Below are 15,077 nucleotides of genomic sequence, written 5' to 3'. Positions count from 1 at the left end.
CAGATCATTTACTGAAGCGATCTTCTACATGACAAGATAGATATCCCACATAAGGTGCAATTATATACAAATCCATCATCAAGCCATTCTGGACATATTGTATAAGGTTTGAGAGAAGGATTTAAGGAAAACGTTTAATATTTCTCAAAGTTTGAGTAACAAGTTTATCTGGATCTCGATGGAAGTGAAAAGCGTAATAATACATAATGTATCATAGGAGACTAACGCAACAAACAAACGAGCTGGCTTTGGCACTAAGAGGAATAGAAGGAAAACACCACTTACGGCTTAAGAGGCGACATCTTCAGTCCCACCAGTAGATTCATGTACAAAAAAATCAATAATAAATAGTTTCGAAGATGACCAACACAGCGGCTTATTTTCCTGAAACGGATTGCCATAGCATAGAACAGAGAAGGGAAAAATTCTGTTCATTAAGATATTGTTTCCCATAAAATACTCTACGATAAATTCTCTTTCAATGCAGAATGAGGGAATCTGTATATAAGATATTTCACCCCTTCATTTGCAAATTATAAATCCAAATTGAAAGTTTGCTGGACGTAATTTATATGCTAGTTGAATCTTTTAATGATAATTTTATACTGAGGTTAAACTCAGTGGACTCCGTTACTGAACTACATTTGACACTATTGGGGCAGATGAGCCTATATAATTTTATATTTTTGGGATCGCATGCAAAACTTAAAGATGTTGAAAGGTTTTATTGGTAAATAATTTTGCGGCCATCATGTAATTTGGGAATGATTGCCAATATTCTCTCAATCAATTCTGTCAAATGGCTGTTTACAAAGTTGATGTCTAGATATTCAGTTTATTATTACTTTTTTGATAACCACGCATTTTATAATTACTAGAATCCAAAACCCACATTATTTTAAAAAATTATGAAGATTTTTATTTGATGTTGAACAAAATTGAATGACTTATTAATGAATGGAAGAAATATTTAGTTATTTCTTTATGTTGTAGCAATTATCGAGTAAGGTTTTTGTACCTTTTGACTCAATATCCAACGATTTTTCAATTAATTAAGTTGGCAGTTGTTCTACTACGTCTTTAGGCTAGATGATCAACAATCTCTACACTGCATTCACTTATATAGAAATAGTCACAGTCCTGAACCAATATATCAACAAAAAGTGGATAAAGGTGGATAAGGTCATTGTCAGTAGCAATATTTTATTTAAATTATGGAAAATTAAATATGCTTGTTTTTATTTCTCTGCAAAACGGCTGAATCATAATGTGGCAAATGTTCATAAATAATACTAAAAATCCCGAATATTTGACATTGAAACGACTAGAATATATTATTCAGATTTGTTCGAAAATAAATTATACTTAGGCAGTAAGGGCACGTCTGAAAGCTATTCTGCTGGGGCAGGACGTTTATAGTTCGACTTCAAACCACTTTATATGTGCCCGTTCCATTGTAAATGCGATATGACACGTAAATGGTAGTTCTCACGCCGACTTTTAACCGCGATTGGACCGGCGAGCTGTAAAACGGGACGGAGTCGTAAAATTAGGCCTCGTCGTAAAAAGGTGTGCGACATTTTCGATATTGTTTTGCCTTCGGAAAACGATCGGTATTTTTGGAAAAAAGGATAGGGACAACGTTTATGACGGTCAGTATTTTTCATGTGATGAGCAGGAAATTTGCCGGAAACATTTTATGATGAACGCAGGTTTATTTTGTATCCCCGAAAGCACAATATAGGTTCGAGATTGAAAATTTTATTTATGGTATTCTTCGTTTTTGTAACATACATTATCAGTTTTATTACAAACACATTCTATCAAAAAATATCCGTAGGCAATGCATTCAAATTGGACCATCGCTGAAATAACTATATAATGCTTAAGATTTTTCACACATTTTCTGCAACAATGTTCAGATATCTAGTTGATCAAAATAGATCTTAATGTTAGTTATCATCATATGCCTCCATTCCTGCAATAGAAAATCCACTTTCTGTCAAAAGTAGTCATATTTTCTCTCGACTAGGAACAAAATTACTTAATACATAATTACATAAAAAAGAAGTGACACTTAATAATTAAATGAGTTGACCCGTAACCATGTTGTGCATTTTAACCGCTAGAGGGCCGCAGGTATAAGAGCAATAACAACTCCAGATTTTTCATTTCTTTCAGTTTCAAATTTTATAGGGCTCTTTAGGCTATATTTGTTTTTTCTATTTTTGTCTATGTTATTTTTGTAGCATTTAAGGTAAATAAGATTTGTTTAAGTGCATGAACAGAACTAAATTTTTTTTAGAACGGGAGCTTCAAGTAAAATGTATTCTTTTCCTAATGTTTCTGCTCTAACTCAGAAACAGTTTATGAAATTTCACGATTATCCACTTAAGAGAATAGCTTATCAGGTTCCACATGAAGGTCAAAGACAGGATGGTTTGTTCTTAGCATTTCAGGCCACATGATTATTACTCACTTGTACAAGAGAATTCCTTATTCTGACTTTAATTGTAAGCTTTTAATTAAAATATATATCGATAATTGAATTGAAATACTTAATATGCGTATATTCACAGATCATTTCCCTTAACCTATCGAAAAGGAAAATATGGCTACAAATTAAATATTGGCATCAGCAGTTGATCACTCTCACCTAAACCACACTAAAACCTTTAAAAATATTTTAATGTAAGTACAAATATTTTTTTTTCAAAGGAAGTAGGAAGGAAGATCCATTTTAAATAGAATATGTGCTTCCAACCACATGCAGATAAGAAAAAATACCAACATCAAAAAGAAAAGTTCTTATATTCAGTAAATTTAAACTAAATTATTTTTAATAATATTTTGAACAAATTATTTTTTAATTTATAGCTTATTGGTTTATAAAATTTGAGACAATAACAATGTACAATTAGGATATAAGTTGTCAAATTATATATTGATACTTGATGTTTAAATTTTTTTTAATTCAAATGGTAACTACTGTTTAATTAAAATATATTATTAAAATTTTAATTTTTAATTTCCCTGTGTAACCGGCTCGCTTAGCGCAGAGGTCAAGGCGACAGGACGGTCCTCCTACTGTTGCGATAGTCGCGGGTTCGAATAATGTTGGGGCATGGATGTAGTTTATGTTTGTGATTGTAATTCTAAATGTCTTTATAGGCAACAGGGGAAAATCTGACAAATAATAACCATTACAGTCAGCTCAGTAACGTAACGTAACTCTCGTCAAGTTCGTCATTGACCAGTCGGTAGGTTTAGTGCCGTTAAAATCAATGTTAAACTGTCTGTACACTCCAGATAAACACTAGTAAATTGTAGACTCTATGTAATAAACAAGGTTATACACTTTATTTTGAAATTAATATTTCTCGTATTTGAAATCATTAAAATAAAATTAAACATGTTGTAGTAACCGACATGTATTGCAATGACACTTAAGCTAAAAAACTGATTTTTTAATTTCCTTATGGAAATCACTTAACATAAACTTTTATTTTTGACACTTTGTGTACACGAGACGAATATACAGAAGTCATTCGGACACCAAATTTTTAAAGACCTATTCTTAGGGAACTTGCTAAATTTGTTCTTCTTAAAAAATACTGAATTTCTTCAAAGAATGTAATGTTCAATTCGTTTCGCTCTAATTGATAAACGCCCAGTAGAGAAAACATTACTCTCTCCTGAAAAATATAGCAGATAGCATTTGCTATATTAGTGTTTCGAAGTACAATATCCGATATATATGTCAATTCAAAATAGCACTGACATGGGAGAACAGTCAAAACATCGCAATGTTGCCGCATTAACTCTGGGTTTTAGTACATTTTGGCTCTGACTTATAACAACATTTTAATATAAATAAAATAATTGAATAAATATTTTATTAAATATAATTTATTTTAACATTATAGTACATCGAGTGCATTTATGATCGAAGAACTTAAAACTACAATTAATTTTTCAGCCGCAATAATTTGTAGGTTAGAGTTGTTTTATTATATATATATATATATATATATATATATATATATATATATATATATATATATATATATATATATATATATATACATTGAGTTTTTTTGCACACTAGTAGCGGTAGGTTTCTAGACGCGTTTTTGTATGTAGTGAGTGGTATCCCCCGAAGTAAGAATGTATTTTACTTTCATTAGAGAGCATATTTATGTTTTACGCTTAGTTCTTGTTTTTTTCGATGCAATGTATCGTTGTAAAGTCATTATGATATTACTATATTTCTTTTTAGTTTGTCCTATTACTATCCCTATACATCTTTCTTGATAAAACGACATTTAATCACTGCATCCTCCTTAATGCATTTGCCATATCTGCAAAACAGTTAGTGTTATTTCTCTCCTCATACATGTTAACCAAACGTTCATGTATATTCTCAATAACAACACATGCTCATAAAGCTTTCACACTCTATAATACAATTCCCTACAACTAAAGTGCATTAATTGTATACTGACCTTTAGTGGTTTCCACTTTCATCACCCTGTCTTGGTAATCGTCTGCATTGAATCATAAACCAACATTCATAAGGGTTTTATTCAATCACTCTCACTTTCAGAAATACTAATCAAGTGATTAACTAAGCTGTTTATTTCCAATCTATCAGAAATTTGTTCAAGATTCTACCATTTATCAATGTCTTCTTCATTGTATCTGGTCGAGCTCACACAAACCGAAGATGCTATTTTCAACAATATCTCTTTCCGTAAATCCAGACAGCTCTGGTTTGAATATCCTCCTCGACCTGAATATCTATTTTAATAATTCTTTGCAATACCCCGTATCAACCAAATTGGATTAAAAATGCAGTGATAGGAAGGAAGACCTAATACTCTGTGGCCATAAGATTCAGTAATATGATCTACTATGTATTTATGCTCAGGCTTATTTCTAAAAAGTAAATTACATAAAATGCAATTAAATATTTCATTTATATTTACCATGTAAGAGCATGAAGAACTATATGTTAGCAATGAATAAATGTTATGACTAACAAAACCTAATCGATAGTTATTCCAACATTTACCTTTTTCGATCAGCTTTCGTTGTCTTTAAAATATTTATTATCATCTTGCCATGAGCAACCCAATGTACCATTCTGAAATCTTCATGTCTCATTTAAATATATAAATTGATACATTTCTTCCTTGATTTTGTTATATTTTTAAAAATTGTATTCTTTTAAAAGCAATCTCTGAATGTTCCATTAAACCCCTTCATGTAAAGATAACCCCCTCTTAAATCCTATATTATCCAAGAATGTTTGAACGGATATTGTACATCTCTCAAATAGCTGTATATCTTTTATATTTTTATGGATACTTTCCAGACTAACAATTTTCTCTGAAATAATTGTATTAAATTATGTCTCGCTTGGAAAACTACTTACTGTCTTATACATCTCGTATATTTGATCTCTGAAATACTAAGCTGATCTTGATTCGTCAACTGTTTCGCATTGTGGTGACGTCAGGCCTCTTCTTCTTATCGCGAACTGGCCACAGAATAAGATTGACCAAAAACGATCAAGGGCACGCAGAAATATAGACAGCAGAGGCATTCATCTTTCGACGTTCAAGCATCTTACATTCAATCAACAATCATCCATTCAAGAATCAAACATTCATACATTTTCATTAGTTAATTAGATGTATAATAGTTAGTATTATTAATAAAGTATTAAGGGAAACATGGAGGAAATTGAGGACAGTACAATGACATCCGAAACCAGCCACATTAGCCCGGCAAGTTTCAAGCCGGCAGAATTTTGGAAAACAGAACCGGAAACATGGCTCTATAGAGTAGACGCTCAGTTAAGTGCGGCTGGAATTACAACAGACGCTATCGCTAGCTTAAACCACGATGTTTTAAGCGAGGTGATAGAGATAGAGACATAATTCAAAAACCACCAGGCGCTAACATATACGAGACGTTAAACATAGATTAGTAAAACGGTTTGCGATCTCATAAACTAACAAGATACGCAAGTTGATGGGGGGCATTCCGTTAGGTGACCAAACACCCTCACAATTATTACACAGAATGCAAATTTTAAACGAAGGTAACTTATCAGAAAACGCCCTGAAAATCCTCTGGTTGGAACAATTGCCGCAAAACACAAGAGCGGTTTTTGTAACAAGGGATGATGATCTTGAGAAGTTACCGGAAAGCAAGAAAGCAATGAAATATCAACAATCCAGACCGTATAGGAACAAGTATTACCATCAAATGAAATTCAACATCAAATCGCCCAATTAACTGAATAAGTGAAAGAGCCAACAGAAAGACCTAACTGTCAAATACATAGGCAAAAATATAGCAGGAGACCAAATGACCAACTAGATATTTGCTGGTTCCCAATTCACCGCGCGACCTGAACATTATCGACGGAACTCAACATCGTACGAAGAAACAAGTACAAAGGGGCATATAATCCCAATTTTAACCTTCTTTCTGCTAACGGCTCGAAGATCGCAACTTACGGCACAATCAAATTATCATTAGAATTTGAACATTTGACTGGGTTTTTGTAATAGCTGATATCATGGATGCTATATTGGGAGCGGACTTCTTATCTCATTATGAAATGCAGGTAGATGTCAAGTATCAAAAACTAATATACCCTTCAAACCAGACTTTCAGTCGGTGCGATAGAACAGCCAGGAAGATATGTGCAGTCAGCATAACGGAAAGGGAGGATTCGTTCAGTAAGATTATTGCCAAATTTCCAAATGTCATCCGACCATCAAAAGACTACAAGTTTAAATATAGATACAATGCATCACATCGAGACGAGAGGACCACCAATACATGCAAAAACCAGAAGACAATCATTATCCAGCTGCTCGAGCCCGGTCCACATGGTAGAGAAGAAGGACGGTTCATGGATAATATGTGGAGACTATCGAACGTTAAATGCACACACCAAACCTGATCAATATCCAATACCACACATACAAGACTTCAGTTCAAACTTACATAACAAACGTGTATTTACAACAATTGATTTAGAGAAAGCATATCACCAAATACCAATGAACTCAGAGGATATAAAGAAGACAGACATCACAACACCGCTAGGGTTATATGAATATATCCGCATGCCATACGAAATGCTGCTCAAACATTACCACGATTATTGAATGAATTGTTCCAAGACTTACCTTACGTATATGTCTATATTGATGATATACTCATCGCTTCAATGCTCAATCATCCGTCAAGAACATTTTCAACATATGGAGCAGGTTTTAAAGAGACTGTCGCAACAAGGGCTAACAATAAAGCCAAATAAATGTAAATTTGGAGCAGAAGAAGTTACATTCTTAGGAATAAAAATCAACAGCTGTGGAATTTCACCACTACCTGAAAAAGTTAAAGCCATAGAAAATATCTCAAAACCTCGAACTGTTCAAGAGCTGCAAAGGTTTTTAGGAATTTTCAACTTCTATCGAAGATGGATACCTAAAGCAGCTAACATCATGTTTCTATTAACAAACACTTTGGTAAATAATAAGTCCAAATTACAAAAAATTAAATGGGATGATCAAATGCAAGGGGCTTTTGATACAATAAAAAGACAGCTGGCTGTATCGACTCTCTTGGTTTTTCCAGGCCCCGATGCTAAACTAGTCCTAAAGGTCGATGTACCCGACAAAGCTATGGGGGGAGTTTTGCAACAAATCCAACCAAATGAGGAATTTCAACCCATAGCGTTCTTCTCAAGAAAATTGCCTCAAACTGAAAGAAATTACAGCACATATGATAGAGAACGTCTAGCCATATATAGTTCCATCCAGCATTTCCAACATTTTTTGGAAGGTAGTCAATTTACTGTATTTACAGACCACAAACCGTTGATATATGATTTCAAACAGAAGTCAGACAAGCAGAGTCCAAGGCAAATTAGACAAATCAGTTTCATTGGCGAATTCACGACGGATATCAGACACATTGAAGGTTAAAAAGTATAGTTGCAGATCTCCTTTCAAGGCCAAACATAAATCAAATTGAACAATCATTGGATTATACAGCAATTGCAAAAGCACAAAAGGAAGACAAGGAATTGGAAAACGTCCTCAAAGGAGCAATGAAAACTGACCTACAACTGGAGCAACTACAACTACCAGATCTAGATAACCTTCTCTATTGCCACTCATTAAACGGTAAAATAAGACCATATATTTCAGCAAAATACGGACTTCAAGTATTCCAGAAATTGCATAATTTAGCACACCCGGGGCAGCGAGAAAGTAGAATGATAATCGCAAGATTTGTGTGGGTTAATATGAACAAAGACATCAATAGATGGACAAAAAATGTATTTATTGCCAAAAATCCAAGGTAACAAAACACAAGAAAACACCTTATCAACAAATAAATATGCCAGATAACAGATTCGAACATCTGCATATGGACATTGTCGGATGTCGGACCATCCATGAATTACAGATATATCCTCACAATTATGGATCGATTCTCTAGATGGCCTGAAGCAATTCCTATTAGAGATATCGAAGACGAAACAGTAGCACACAAATTCATAGAGTACTGGGTTGCAAGATTTGGTGTGCCAACAAAAATAACAACACATCGAGGTAGAAAATTTGAATCACATATATTCAGACTCCTCACGAACGCTCTAGCAATTGATCATTTACGAACTACAGCGTATCAGCCACAAAGCAATGGAATAGTTGAACATAAAATAGTTATAGTTGGACATTAAAGAACGCACTGGTAGCCACAAACAATATAAAATGGACAGAAAGCCTACCACTCATTCTTTTGAGCATTCGTTGTGTTTTCAAGAAGGAAATACAGTATACCGTGACGGAGCAAATGTATGGCACTATATTGAAGCTACCGAGAGAGATGTTCCGGGCAACAGAGAGTAAAATTTACGAAGCAGAGTTCGCAAGGAAACTAAGCCAACCATGAGAAAATTAAAACCAGTAGAAGCGTCCCGACGAAAATTTCCCGCGACCAGCTCGCTAAGGGGGTGTGATGACGTTAGGCCTCTTTTTCTTATCGCGAACTGGCCACAGAATAAGATTGACCAAAAAAGATCAAGGGCACGCAGAAAAATAGACCGCAGAGGCATTCATCTTTCGACGTTCAAGCATCTTACATTCAATTAACAATAATCCATTCAATAATCAAACATTCATACATTTTCATTAGTTAATTAGATGTATAATGTTATAGGGTTTTTTATTTCATAAGATATGTTAGTGACTGTGTCCGTACTAATATACAGTGCAGCTGCAAGGCGCACAAAATATTTTCAATCAAAACCGCGGCGATTTCAAATTTATTATAACAGAGAGTTAAAACAACGTTTGCCGGTTTATAACCCGTAATTATAATATTTTGAAGTATTTTCAGACGTTTGGTAAACGGACAACTTTTGCAGGCTGCAAGGATAATATTGTCTGACGGTGAAACAAATTTACAACTTTAGACAGACACATATTGACACTCGTGTCACTGCTATTTTGAATTGACGAATAGAGGTAATAATTTATGTTTTTTTTAATGAAATATTTCACATTTTCCAAGCTGAGAAAAATATGACACATAATAAATAGTTGATTTTTAAGCTGATTACAGTTATAGAGGCGTTTTATAGCATAGGTTGCTATTATAAATATAGTCAAAATTAAATACATATACTAGAAGGTAATTTTAGTTTTCGGCCTTACAAATTAACCGGTGAAAAGTGAACCACAAGATAAACCTTTTTTATATTTTGACGACCTTCAAACATTTTAAAGATTTAATTTACAATTAAAAAGATATTACGCTGAAAAACTTACAGAAAATAATTTTATTTTTTATCCTCTTCTAAGGACTTCTCGAACGATCCTCGTAATATAGAATATTTTATTATAACCAGCAAAAATGTTAACAGCCCAAAATAATATAAAAGTTCCAAATAATACTTTTAATTATCATGAAACGTACTAAATAAAACAATAAACATTTATATTTACAGTGTACATAAGCATTAAAAGAATGCGCGTTAAATATAATTGAAATATTAACTTCGCCCTAAAACGCGGATAAAACTGAATAATAAAGGCGAGTATAAAAATTTTCCCCTTTTTGATTACATAAAACTTTAATGCTGAGAATTATTATTTTAAGGCGAACTGGAATTGATAAAGCTTTTTTTATATTTATTTATATAGATATTTTAATATGCCTTATAACAGTAATAAAAAAGTAGCGGTTACAAAATCAAAACATTTGTAAAACAGAAGATTTTACTCTAATATATTTTTCTTTGTGTAGCATTCCGCAACGCAGAAATTTAGCCCCATGAAATTAAAAAAATAATCAAACATGTTACAATAGTAAAGGAAATGCTGGGAACTCATTTAATGACTAGTAAATATAGTAATATGTAAATTGTCATTAATTATTATGAAATATTTTAAATTAAATACTAATCAAAATGTACATTTTAATAATTTAGTGTTGTAATTTTGTTTATCGAGTAAATAAAAATTGGGAATCCTTTGAAAATAAAAACTCATGCTCTATTAGAACATTTTATTACCAATTTTAAAACGGAGTGAAAAAGATATTATATTGATATAATATCATATATATTCATATATTTATTTTTTTATATATTGATATATTTACAGGTCCATGCAGCATATTTATATATACGTCATATTGAAACATTTTTAGACAAAGTCCATAAACTATATTAACATAAAGCCTTGATATATCTAATATTTAATATTATTTATCTAATATTTATGAAAAGTTCAGAAACCGTATTTGTATATGTAATTTATCTATCTTAAAGCAAAATCTTCATCTTGCACACCATCGTACTTTTCACCTGAAAGAAGTCACCAGTCAATAAATCATAATTTTTACAAACCAAAAATTTATTGACCTATGCTATTTTATAAAAATATATTCTTTCTTTCCTTGTTTGTTTCACTCTTATACCTTCAGAGTAGTAGTCATTAGATCGTTAGGGTTTCATTGATAATTAATGTTATATGTTTGGTGTAATTGATTGAGGTCAACACCTACTAATGTGTCGTTCTCCACTACTCTTGCATCTGTAAAATCCTATCTAATTTTTGCGATTTTTCTAATTTAACTTTCATCAGCTTTGTCTCAATGACTATTAGCAACTTCATCTATAAAAGAAAAATTAAATTGTTACTAAAATATATCATGATTGAAGTGTCAACATTTTTATCAGTTACCGCAATGTTTGCTACTATTTTTGATGGACAAACGCCAATAATGAATCGACTACTGAACTGATTATCTTTTAATTGACATATTGAACATTTACTAACATAAAACAAATGGATGGTTAATTACAACAAAATGTGCATAAAAGTTATAATTAACTTCATTATTACTCCTAGTACAATTGTATATTATTTCTCTCATACCCTTTGCAACGTTTTGCTTTCAACAAAAAGAATAATTGTCTTCATTGCTTCTTGTTATTGTTTTGAAATCTGTAGCTATATCGGGGTGAAATGTTGGCTTATGTTGACTTCTACTTGATGTCCAAAATATTTTGTTACAAGTTTGGCGGTCAATATTCTCACTATAAACAAAATTGAAGCTGTTTGGATATTTTAACATTATAAAACTTAACCTTATATCCCGTACTTACCTTCGTTCTTTCATATTTTAAAACCAATACTTGTTACAATACTAAGATTAACATAACATTTTAATTATTATTGTTACAAACTTGTTAATGCAACACAAAATTTTAATCCAACAATTTTTTTTAACATACATATTCTAGGCAAAGAAAAATTCTAGGTTATTTGTTTACAGTCGACCAACGGTTAATTTTTAAATGTTTGTTTGTGCATAGTAGGTGGGGAAAGATGAGCGTATTATGTCACGGCGATACAGCGGTAGTACTGTTACGATATTCGCGAGTTGTTATACTGCTGGGGCATAATTGTAAATCTATGTATTTGTGATTGTCTATAATGCTAGAGTGTAAAATCTGACGAGGAAAATCCTTCTATGGAATCGTCTAAGTTGGTCACTCGTTAGTTGGCAGGCTTAAAGCCAATGAGCGTGGTTCGAAACCCAAATTAAATCAAAGGTCAGTTCAAATAAACCATAATTGGTAAAAAGGAGACTTTCTTTCATATGAATGAAATAAAACTTTTTGAAATGGTTTCTATCTTTTTCACAACATTAATTTATTACATTTTTTCAACATTTTAAATAAATAAATAAATAATGTGTAATAAAATAATAAAATAATGTGTAATAAATAATAATAAATAATGTGTTTTGAGAGATTCGGAAAAACATGATTTGTACAAAATATTGAATCTAGGGGTGGTAAAAGAAGAACACCTTCGCTATCGAACAGTTTTTCAGCATCTTAACAATAACAGCTTTTAATAACATAATCTTCTATGTTGAAACTAATTTTTCATGTAAATTTATCATGCCCTGTCCTGGTTTCACGATATAGGAAATTACTACTATTGAAAAATTCCTGTTTCAAGCACAAGAATTCGTCACCACAGATTAGAGTTTGCGTTGGATTCGAATCCGGAGAGGTTTATGATGATGATGATTAGCAAAAGCTGGTATCGGATTCAAGATTTTTTCTAGATGTTTTTAGAATTTTCGAGTCCAAATGTAATGATGTCATTTTATTTATTTAATTTTCCATTATTGCTTGAAACTACTATTATATATTGCTGTACACTATTGATTGCTGGAAGGATTTCAAACATTTAACAATTTTATAATGACTACAAAATAATCAAAAATCTTCAGAAGATATATTCGGTCCCAAGAAAAAAGTCTGTACGTACATCTGTGGAAATTTAACTATGACATAGACATAATAAAACCTTAAATTAAAAATATTACTTCCATTTGGTGGCACAAAATATATAAATAGAAATTCAAGAAATTCGTCCATCAAGGATAGAGTTTATAATAGGTCAATTGAAAAGTCCCCGGCCTACCAGAGTAAAACACATATTTATGGCAAAATTAGTTTTTTTTATTCAACATTCCCTTCAAAGGTTACACATTGATTATAGCGACCCTCCAACTTTTCGATACCATTTTTGTAGTACGATTTGTCCTTTGCTTCAAAATAGGCCTCAGTTTCGGCGATCACCTCTTCATTCGACGAAAATTTCTTCCCAGCGAGCATTCTTTTGACATCTGAGAACAGGAAATATTTGATGATCTGGCCCATCTGGATAATACGGTGGGTGAAGAAGCAATTGTCCAATTTTTCAATTTTTGCCATCGTTTTCACTGACTTGTGACACGGTGCATTATCTTGAAGCAGCACCTACTTTTTCTTCAAATGTCGACATTTTTCGGTTATTTCGTCCTTCAAACTGCCCAATAACGCTATGTAATAGTCGTTGTTGATGGTCCTTCATTTTTTAAGGCAGTCAATGGAAATTATTCCATGCGCATCCCAAAATACATGCCATAACCTTGCCAGCCGACTGTTGCGTTTTCCCACGCTTTGGAGCGGGTTCATCGTGTTCAGTCCACTCGGAAGACTGTCGATTGGACTTCCGAGTAAAATGATGGAGCCATGTTTCATCTACTGTCACATATTGACGCAAAAACTCGGGTTTATAACGCTTTATCATCTTCTAACACTGCTCCGAATCACTTTGCACAGAACTTTCTCATACCCAAATATTCGTGAATGATATGATGTACACATTCAGTTGATATCTTTAAAGTGTATGTTATTTCATTCAATTTCAATTTAAGGTCATTCAAAATCATTTTGTGGATTTTTTAATGTTTTCGTCGGTAACAACCTCTTTTGGGCGTCCACTGCGTTGACCGTCTTCGGTGCTCATTTCACTACGTCTAAACTTAGCATATCAATCCTTGATGGTTTTCCTGGGGCAGTGTTCAGAAACTCGGCATCAAGCCAGGTTTTTGCTTCAACTGTATTTTTTCCTTCAAAAACAGTATTTTATCAACACGCGAAATTTTTATCCATTTTTTCATAATAACAAAAGTTGCTGAACTCAAAATGCTATAATTCATAAACTTCTTTTGAGGGTTAGGGCTAACTAAAAAACATATGCATTTAATTCTAGTAGAGCCATCAATATGTCAGGCCGGGGATTTTTCAATTAAACTGTTATTTATTTTATTATTGCTTTAAAGGTAAAATATGTGTTAACCGTATTGAAATTATTTCAGTCATAAGAGCCAAGTACTATCAAAAAAAAAGTTGACACCAACAAGTTGATTTGGATGAAGGAGTCACGGACAGGTACGTTTTATCGATTTGGAATTCGATGAAGCCCGGTAGTATAATATAAAAAATATGAGTCATTCAAGGTTCAAATTAGGATATTAGTATATTGATTTTCTGCTTTCCGTAGGTCTACATTGTTTATTTTCTCAAAAACTATAAAATAGACATTAATTTCGAGATAACGTGTTAATATAGTTTATGAACTGGACCTTGTTAATTACCGAAATGGCCTTCTTTTCAGTTCCAATGTACATTTTGCAACAAAATCCAGGGAAACGAAAAATTTACGATCACCTTTTTCGAGTACACGTGAAGTAGAAGAAAAAACTTTTACGTCTATTGACGGGTCATAAACTGTGGTCGTAAAATTCGAACTAATAAAATTCTGCACTTTATGAAGTTAACTTGAGGGCTTTTCATATCGAAAGTTAATACATAAAAAGTTACCATCTACGTCAAACTTATTATGTAGTTTTTTTTCTTTTAGGAAAAATACGGTAACCCATAAAATTTTATTCGTATATTATAGTTTTTTAAAAGTGGAAACGTATGCGGTCAAGAGAAATCTGAACTATAAGAAGTAGATAAAGAACATTATTGAAATGATTGAAATGATAACAAACTTTTTAAAGCTTAACGATTTTAATAAATATTTACTTAATTTTACTAATATAGATATTGAATTTTGACCACTGAAATAATTATAATCAGTAATAAAATATCTTCAAATATACCTTACTGATAAACGTTT

The 15,077-nt window shown here is 32.3% G+C and overlaps 1 protein-coding gene and 1 long non-coding RNA gene across 3 annotated transcripts in view; both read right to left on the bottom strand.

Moving 5' to 3' along the window:
• Sol1 (CUB domain-containing protein Sol1) overlaps nt 1–15,077 on the bottom strand; it is a 1,033,997-nt gene that overhangs the window by 531,608 nt on the left and 487,312 nt on the right. The gene's annotated exons all lie outside the window — the stretch shown is intronic.
• On the bottom strand, nt 10,989–11,620 carry LOC143193734 (uncharacterized). 2 transcript variants are annotated; one of them, XR_013005084.1, is made up of 3 exons: nt 11,437–11,540; nt 11,286–11,376; nt 10,989–11,216 (listed from the first exon to the last, which is right to left on the bottom strand). It is a non-coding gene; the product is annotated as an uncharacterized LOC143193734 (long non-coding RNA). The 2 variants fall into 2 exon arrangements; XR_013005086.1 differs by lacking the exon at nt 11,286–11,376 and having other exon boundaries at nt 11,077–11,216; nt 11,481–11,620.

Source organism: Rhynchophorus ferrugineus, unplaced genomic scaffold, assembly GCF_030347505.1.
Source record: "Rhynchophorus ferrugineus isolate W39M unplaced genomic scaffold, kcgeb_rfMv2 rfM1, whole genome shotgun sequence".
Taxonomy (NCBI): domain Eukaryota; kingdom Metazoa; phylum Arthropoda; class Insecta; order Coleoptera; family Curculionidae; genus Rhynchophorus; species Rhynchophorus ferrugineus.
This window is presented reverse-complemented; position numbering and strand designations above follow the sequence as displayed.